The sequence below is a fragment of the Vespa mandarinia genome, chromosome 7, assembly GCF_050613455.1.
Source record: "Vespa mandarinia isolate Hongniang chromosome 7, ASM5061345v1, whole genome shotgun sequence".
NCBI lineage: Eukaryota > Metazoa > Arthropoda > Insecta > Hymenoptera > Vespidae > Vespa > Vespa mandarinia.
Genome location: NC_140816.1, coordinates 7,485,001 through 7,495,000, shown reverse-complemented (window position 1 = coordinate 7,495,000; position 10,000 = coordinate 7,485,001). Strand labels below are relative to the sequence as shown.

At 27.6% G+C, this 10,000-nt stretch overlaps 2 protein-coding genes across 2 annotated transcripts in view; both read right to left on the bottom strand.

The window, feature by feature from the left end:
- LOC118443448 (uncharacterized) overlaps positions 1–10,000 on the bottom strand; it is a 218,783-nt gene that overhangs the window by 12,407 nt on the left and 196,376 nt on the right. The gene's annotated exons all lie outside the window — the stretch shown is intronic.
- Ecr (ecdysone receptor) overlaps positions 1–10,000 on the bottom strand; it is a 53,551-nt gene that overhangs the window by 126 nt on the left and 43,425 nt on the right. Inside the window, exon 5 of the mRNA XM_085658450.1 lies at positions 1–10,000. This exon is cut by the window's left edge and continues 126 nt beyond it; it is cut by the window's right edge and continues 4,748 nt beyond it. The gene's annotated coding sequence lies outside the window, so the exon portion shown is untranslated.

Here is a 10,000-nt window from a genome sequence, read left to right as displayed (position 1 = left end):
AAGAGGCTCGCGGAATAATACTCGCAGATCGCTGCTGCATAAACGAATATTTGTGTGTGTGTGTGTGTGCTCGCGTGCTTGAGTGCGCTCCATGTAATGCAAGTATAAACGTGAATTGTTAAATAACAACAGTAGTAGTAGTAGTAGTAGTAGTAGTAGTAGTAGTAGTAGTAGTAGTAGTAGTAGTAGTAGTAGTAGTAGTAGTAGTAGTATTAGTAGTAGTAGTAGTAGTAGTAGTAGTAGTAGTGTAGTAGTAGTAGTAGTAGTAGTAGTGTAGTAGTAGTAGTAATAGTAGTAGTAATAATAGTAACAGTAATAGTAATAGTAGTAGTAATAGTAGTAGCTGTAGTAGTAGTAGTAATAGTAATAGTAGTAATAGTAGTAATAGTAGTTGTGTAGTAAACCGATCTTGCGTACACAACCGACGAGGGCAGGTCTCACGTTGAAATTTGTTTTAAAAAATAAGAAAGAAAATAAAAAAAAAATAAAAAAAATAAAATAAAATTATAAACGATCATTTGTCTTCCTTTAATATTCTTTATATCGGCTTTTTCCACGTCCCCCGATTTTTATCATAATTTAATATTACACGTTAAACATATATATATATATATATATATATATATATATATACTATTTTTTTTTCTTTTATTCTTTTTTACTTCATTAAAAATTTTTCTTCCCTATAGAAGCAATAGATTAAAATTCCATTTAATTAAATCGATCTCTATGTATATATGTATGTTGTATGTATGTATGTATGTATGTATGTATGTATGTATGTATATATATTTTATACCAATGAAGAATATAATCGTTTTAGAAAATTTACGTGCATCGTAAAATATCTCTGACTTGTTTATTTCATCTGGATCAATCTAATCTCGATCGAATTTTAATTAACCGATAGATCATAAGCTTCTACTATATCGTATCGAATCGTATCAATATGGCGGATATATCAGCGTGTAAATAATAATGTAAAATAGATTTGTTAGAAATTAGATCATTTGTTTTGGATTAACAATAACATCGTGGAATTATGATCCGATGTGTGTAATATCAATGCAGTATATTATGGATATTGATTATCAATTTTACTCGTGATCGGATAAAAACGTCAAGATGGATATTTCAATCTGAGAACAAGATGGCCGACCATTTCGATGATTATTATATAGACATTTGTTTTATTATCGTATCGATTGATAAACGTCTATTTAAATGAAATAGAAGTTTCTTTTCTTTTCCTTTTTTTTTTCTTCTTTAATTTTTTCTTTCTTGCATTAAAAAAAAATATAATAACGACGAACACAGACGATGCGTTTTTGTATGCCAGTGTTTTTTTTTTCCTCATACCGATGAATCTTACGAGAGAGAAAAACTGAAAAAAAAGGACAACAAAAAAAGAGAGAAACGTCTAATATCAGATGTTGATAAAGTTTTGAGATTTGACCAAAAAAAAACCCCAGAATGAATGAACGAAGACGACGAATCAGAAAACTCTCGACCATAATACAACAACAACAATAATGGACAACAATAAAGGAATATAAGGGGGTGATATAAATAATATATGATTGAAAGGCCCTTTAAAAAATATTTTCTATCAATACGCGAAAATACGAAATTGTTTAATATAAATTTATCCCATTCTGTATGTGTTAACGTACGATATATGTATGTGTGTATTAAATGTGTGATCGTGTGCGAATAAGTATCAGCGAAATTACGCTCGCGTTCTTATTATTTTCCCCACATGTTTTTATTTACTTATTTAATCCTTTATTCATTATTATTATTATTATTATTATTATTATTATTATTATTATTATTACTATTTATTTATTTATTTATTTATTTTTACTTTAATTTTTTTTTTGTATACTCGTGTCGCACACTCGTACAGCTTGTACTTGCGCGTGCGAGCGTTTTAATATTTCCGCGCTTATATTATTCCGGAGGAGTATTATTATTTTTTTTTGTTTTCTTTTTTTTAGTTTAATTTCATTTATTTAAAAAAAAGAAAAAAAAAAGAAAAAGAAAAAAAAAACACACACACACAGAGAGAACTCGCGACTCCTACAACAGGCTTGGCAGTATTATGAACAACGATCAGGCCCGCGTCCGCTAAAAAGGACTTTTGAACTTGAACGGGCTTCGCATATTAATCATCGCATTATTATTCAATTTTTTTTTTTCGAAGATCATTTCCTTCCTTCGCTCCTTTCTTTCTTTTCATTTTTTTCTTATTCGTGTATTCTAATTTCTTTCGTCTTTCTAATTTTTTTTTTTTTCATTTTTTCTTATTAAAATTCTTTTTCCCCCTTCTTTTCTCTCTTTTTTTTCTCCCTTAATCCTCCGCGACATTTTTTGGTTACATCTTTTTTTGTTCCTTTTAACGTTCCCTCAGACGTAGATTTTTATTGAATATTCTTTATTTTTCCATCACATTTTACTGCTCATTGTTGTTTTTGTTGTTGTTGTTGTTTTCGATTGTTATTATTGTTGTTGTTGTTTTTGTTGTTGCTGTTTGGTATTCATTTTATCGGAAAGAAAAACGACAACGACCTTTTAATTAGGGAAAATGAAATCGACGTCAAACGATTTTTAACGCCCTTGGCAGTGATCGTAGAATTGCATAATTTGTATCTTCCGTTTTTCTTTCCTTCTTTTACGTTTATTATATTTCTCCTTTTTTTTTTCTTCATCCTCTCATTTCGTACCACTAATATCCCTTCGTCCCGTTAACCGACGATTCCTTATATCTTTATACTTCAAATTACTTTCGTATTTTATTTTATTTCATTTTTTTTTTCGTTCTTATTTTTTCTTTTTTATTAGAACACGCGGGGATCATGCACCGCCCCAAAAAAAAAAGGAATGGGTTTTCTCGTGCATCATGAATCTTTTTAGGTTAGTTCGGCGGCCATCTTAATTTCGCCATTTTATTTTTCGAGCACGCGCCATTGATTTCTTCTTTTCTCTCTCTCTCTCTTTCTCTATCTCTTTTTACTTCTTTCTTGAACGTATCAAGGTTGAATTTACACAGATTAAAGCGTGAAATTGCATCTCGTGAAATGAATGAGCCTCGCTGTCGCGTTAATCTAACGAATTTTAATTTTAATCATAAACGTTTTTTTTTTTTCATTTATTAATAGATAATATCGAATATATATATATATATATATATATATATATATATATATATATATGTATGTATATATATATATATGTATTTTATTATCGAAAGAGGTCGATAATAATTATCTCGTCGCGCATATTGCAGCACCGTGTCAGAAATTCAAAAATTATAATACAAACGACGAACCATCATTATCATTATCATTATTATTATTACTATTATTATTATTATTTTCTTTTTCTTTGTTTTTTCTTTTTTCTATTTTTTTTTTGTTTTGTTTTTCTTTTTTTTGTTGGTTTTCAGTATCGGCCGCGCGAGACAGCAGTTTGAAAGATTAGCGTTAAAGCGAGTTAATATTAACAATTTATATTTTATTCGTTTTCTTTCTTTTCTTTTTTTTTTCGTCTGGTTTCGTTTGCTTTCGCTTAAAATTGTCTTCTTCTTTTTTCCTTAATTATAAGATATTAATATCAAGACGTCCTCTTTTATTTATTTATTCATTCATTATTATTATTTTTTTATTTTATTTTCTTTTATTATTATTATTATTATTCTTTTCTTTTTTTTTTTTTTAATATCTCGCGGAGAGACCAAAGAGATCAGCTTTTGGAGAATAAAAATCCAAAAAACTCGAAACGCGCGGAGGAAGATATTTAAATCGATGAGTACGTACGAAAAAAAGGGATTATTATTTTTTCACAATTTTTTATAACAATAATAAAAAACGAATCAACTCTCGCTCTCTCTCTCTCTCGCTCTCTCTCTCTCTCTCTCTCTCTCACTTTCTCTCTATGCTTAAAAATATCCTAAGATCCAATTATATGTAATCGAGATCGCTTCAACAATAAATTTTGTTTTGTCCATTCTCCTTTTTTCATTCTTTCCTTTTCTTCTCCTTTTCCTTTTGCTACTTTTACGATTAAATCCCCCTAAACTGTACGTGTATGTATATTACGCACGTGAAACAACAAAGCTAATGCGTACGATCGTGGATAGTCGTTTCTATTCAAATCGTGATATGTCATCTATAATAACAATAATAATAATAATAATAATAATAATAATAATAATGAAAATAATAATAATAATAATAATATTAATAATAATAATGATGATAATAATAATAATAGTAATAATAATTATCCTATATATATATATATATAACACGATGAGGAAAGGGAATAATATAATAATAATAATAATAATAATAATAATAATAATAATAATAATAATAATAATAATAATAATCATCATCATAATAATAATAGTAATAATAATAATAATAATAATGATAATAATAATAATAATTATTATTATTATAATAAACGAGAAATTTGAAACTTAATCAAAGCAAACACGACCTGATTTACGAAGAGTTGTTTCAATAGATATAATACATTTACACATACACACACATACACACACGAATGCATACACACACGCACATACACATACACACACATAGTGTGTGTGTGTGTATGTACGAGATAAAAATATTCAACAAGCCGGATAAACGAATGGAGGGTTATTATTCTTTCTTTTTACTTTTTTTTTTCTTTTTTTGCATTCTGCGATTGAAACATCAAATTAGAAAAATTATGTTCAGAGAGAGAAATCTTTCTAATAAAGATATTATATATATATATATATATATATATATATATATATATATATATATGCAAGTTATACATATGTACAATTCTCAATGTATGATATCGAACAGTATCTCGAAAATATTTTCGACGAAACGTCATTGATTAAGGCGCTCGAAGGGATGGCGTTGATATCTCTCGATAAAGGGAAGCTCTCTAAAATCGTGATCCTTTAAAAGTCGCACGAAAGATAATAATAATAATAATAACAATAATAATAATAATAACAATAATAATAGTAGTAATAATAATAATAGTAGTAGTAATAATAGTAATAATAATAATAATAATAATAATAATAATAATAATAATAATAATAAGATTTTCAAAATATACGTAAGCTAATGTAGATTTTAATTTCTTATTTCTGTTTCTTTTCTTTTTTGTGGGTTGACATTTTTATTATCAAAAAAAGAAAAAAAAAAAGAAAATAATAATAATAATCATAATAATAATATTTATAATTATATTTATAATAATAATAATAATAATAATAATAATAATAATAATAATAATAATAATAATAATTATAATAATAATAATAATAATAATAATAATAATAATAATAATAATAATTATAATAATAATAATAATAATAATAATAATAATAAAAAGAACGAACAAATGAAAAAGTGCGACCTGCCGGTGACGGTTCGTGACGATTTTTAGGGAATGCAGCAGCCTTAATAACGATTATTATTATAATCCCGTTTTTCTTTTACTTTTATTTCTCTACATGTTCTCTTTCCTTCCCCATATTCAGTATTCTTTGTTTTTCTTTTTCAGGATCTTTTCTCGATCCTTTTACTTATTTTTCCCTTCTCTATTAATTTTTTTCCCCTATTTGTTTTGCTTTACTTTAAATTACTTTAACTTTACTCCCCAAAACAGTTTTTTTATCTTTCAATCTCTCTCTCTCTCTCTCTCTCTCGCTCTCTCTCTTTCTCTCTCTCTCTCTCACTCTCTCTTTTTCTCTGTTTTTTTCTCTCTCTCTCTTTCACTCTCGAACACTACGAAGATTTTCTATCAGTCCTTCTCCTCGTGCTCTCACCAAACTCGACGGACCTTTCACATTCTCTTTTTCATCCCTCATATTTCTCCACAGGTTAGAATTAAAAAGCAAACAAAAAGAAAAAAAAAAAAACGAAACAAAAAAAAAAAGAAGAGAAGAGAAAAGAAAAGAATAAAAATAGAAAAAATCTTAGAATTAATATGCCAAATTTATATATACTATATATATATATATATATATATATATATATATATATACATATATATATATATATATGTGTGTGTGCTACATATATGTATGTATATGTAACATTTTTTTTCTTCTTCTAATACTTATTGCACAGTCTTTGCTTTGGTTGTTAGACTAAAAAACGATCGAAAGACGTTAAATTTCTTACTTTTTTAAGAAAGAAAGAAAGAAAAAAAAATGAAAATAAAAAATTCGAAAAAAAAAAAGAAAAGGAAAAAAGAACAAAAACAGTACACGGTCATGATCGAGATCGAGATCGATAACTAGGACAAACGAACAAACGAACGATCTTATAGAAATTATTAATTGTGAAATGACCGTCCTCGGTGGAAGCACGAATTATAAATATATGTTCTCTTTTTTGTTTGTCCTAATTTAATTTAATTTAATTTAATTTAATTTAATTTAATTTAATTTAATTTAATTTAATTTAATTTAATATAATTTAATTTAATTTAATTTAATATAATTTAATCCTTCGCCGAAAGAGATCTTTAATTTTCTTATCTCTTTCACTCCTTTTCGATTAATCAACCTTTTCCCTTCTTCTTCTTAATATTTTTTTTGTTTTTTTTTTCTTTTTAATTTTTTCTTTTTTTTCCTTTTTTGTCTTTTTTTTTTTTTTTTTTTTAAATATAACACCTAATTTTGAGAATAAGAGGCTAGATAGACGGTAGTGTTCGATTTGTTTTCCTTGTTATTGTTGTTGTTATTGTAGTAGTAGTAGTAGTAGTAGTAATGGTAGTGTCTAAGTGGTAGTTGTTGTTGTTGCTTCTTTTTTTTTTTCTTTTCAACATACTACTACCAGCCCTTTAGAGAGACGCAATGCCTTATTAATACAATATTATTTATATGAAAGAACGAACTGGTTCACGCTTCTATTTTTCTCCTCAACTCCCCTTCTCTATCCGATCCTCCCCTCCGATTCGGAATTTATATATATATATATATATATATATATATATATATATATATATATATATATATGAGAAAAAAAAAGAAAAATATTTTTATCGAAAAACGAGGGGAGATTTAGTAAACCTTGCTAATGATAAGAACGTATAATTAATAATAGGCAATGTGTCGCACGCGAAATCATGTCATGTACTCTTTTCGTTATCTCACTTTCTCTCTCTCTCTCTCTCTCTCTCTCTCTCTCTCTCTCTCTCACTCTCTCTCTCTCTCATCCTCGTACACATATTCTTTTTCAAAATAGGGTTACTATGCGCGCGGCTATTTCCAAAATGACGATTCTCGAGTTCCCTCAGCCCCCTTAACAACAAAGAATGATTTTTCGTACGCGTGCAAAGATTTGAGTGTATTAAAATCATGTAATATGTTTATATACATATATATATATATATATATATATTTATATATTATATATATTTATATATTATATATATATGCTTATATATATATATACACGTGTGTGTGTGTGTGTGTCTGCATCTGTATATCCATATAGTAGATTATTTGATCGATCAAAAATATGTTTCTCTCTTTTGTCATTCAGTTTGTCTTACTTTCTCTCTTTCTCTCCCCCCTCTCTCTCTTTCTCTCTCTTCCTTTGTTAACGAGATTGAAACGACAAAATTGCAAGCGATCGGAAATGACACAATGGCGATGATAATTTCTTTCTTTATCTTTCTCTCTCTCTCTCTCTCCCTTCCTCTCTCTTTCATACGCATACTTTTCTTTCGCACTCTCTCATTCTCTCTCATTCTCTCTCACTCTCTCTCTCTCTCTCTCTCTCTCTCTCTCTCTCTCTCTCTCTCTCTCTCTCTCTCTCTCTATTTCTCCTCTTTTCTAAATTTTTGCAAATACTCTGATTATATACCGGATCCTAAATCTTTTTTTCCGTGAGTCTCATCCCAAACCTTAATATTCCTTCGTATGTTATTTTTCGCGTTTAATACACTCCTCGCTGTGTGGCAGTGTCTCCGCCTCTCGTTTGGCGGTTTCGTTTTATTTTTATTTTTATTTTTATTTTTATTTTTATTTCGTCTTTCCTTTGTTTTTTTTTGTTTTTTTTTTCTTTATTATTTATTTATTTGTTATCTCTCTTTCTTTCTTTCGCTCTCTTTCTTTCCTTTTGTCGATCAATCCCGTGTTGTCATCCTCTTATATCAGATACTTTTCTTATTTATTTTGTAATTATGTAATATATATTTATATATATATATATATATATATATATTCCATGTATATATCTTATTATTTTATATATATATATATATATATAATATATAGAAGAGAGACGTCGATCCGAAATCGCGCGTGTCACGCCTTATCTATCATCCAGAAATCTTTTCTAATTAAAAGTAAATCATCCGTGCACGTTTCTAGCACGGAAAGAGAGGTTACGTTTGTTGTTTATCGAACATAGCGCGAAGGGTTTTCTTCTTTTTCTTCTTCATCTTCTTTTTCTTCTGCTTTTTCTTCGAGAGGAAAGAACTAATGTTCTTTCATAGATCCGGTCGTCGATGATGTATATATCGCGCAGGAGAGGGATCGATCGATCGATCAATATTTGTGCCAATAGCGGAGAAATTTTCTTTTTCTTTTCTCTCGTTTTTTTTTTGTTTCTTTTTTGTTTTCTTTTTTTGGTTTTTTTTTGTTTTTGTTTGCTTTTTTTTGTTTTTTTTTGTTTTTTTTTAATTACAATTACCACTAGTTTTTACTGTTATTGTTGTTGTTGTTGTTGTTGTTGTTATTGTTGCTCTAACGCTCGTAAGAGGATTCTTTTTATGCTCGCAACAACGCTGCAAAGCTTTCTTTCGATTTCTTTTTTATTTTTTAATTTCTTTTTCTTTCATCCTTTTTTTTCCTATTTCAACACCCGCGTTGTAACGTTTCTCACTCATTCTCAATCTGTCGCGTCTATTTTTCTATTATAATTTTCCCGGTTTTTCTTTTATTTAATTATTTATTTATTTATTTATTTATTTATTTATTCGTTTATTTATTTATTCACTCATTCAATCACTCATTAATTTATTTATTTATTTACTTGCGTGTTCTTTTTTTTTTTTTTGCTCCTTTTTTTTCGTCTTCTTCCTTCTCCTTTTAACTTTCGTTCTTTCACGCGTGCGTAGTACTTTTTATCATCCTTCTTTCTTTCATTTTCCCATTTTTTTCTTTTTTTTTTTTTTCATTTTTTTGTTCTTTTTTTACTTTTTAACTTTTAATTTACTTCGACAGAGTTATAATAATCTTGAATAACAGTTAAACACGATAAACACGTGCGTGTGTACGACGACGATGAGCGATTCTCAATTTCTTTAAGACTGTTATCATAGATACTCTCATTCACACATTTTGTTTTTCTTCATAGTTCTTTACTTATCCTTTTTCTTTCCTTCTCCTTCCCTTCGCTTTCTATTTTTTATCTGTTTTATATAGAGGACCATATATTGATTGGTTGCCCTCGTCGAAAAATGATCCGTTTGAATTTCTTTCACCGTTCTATGTATGGAAACCTGGACTTTTATATCTTCTGTTCGATTGCGTTACATTATTGTTATTATTACTATTATTATTATTTATTATTTATTATTTATTATTATGTATCATTATTATGTACCATTATTATTATTATGTATTATCATTATTATTATTTATTATTATTATGTATCATTATTATTATTAATAATATTATCAATAATATTATCGTTATCATTATTATTATTTATTATTTATTATTATTTATTTATTATTATGCATGCCCTTAGTGTTTTGCTCGGTCTCTCCCTTCTTTTCTCTTCCTCTTTTTTCTTTTTTTCTTCCTTTTTTTGTTCTCTTTGAAAAAAATAAATTTTGACAAAAGTACTTACACGAGGCAGTCACTATACCACATTCCATCTTTCTTACCACATATTTACTTTCTCAGTCACGCCACTTTCATTCTTGCGTTCTTTCATTCTTTCTTCTCTCTCTCTC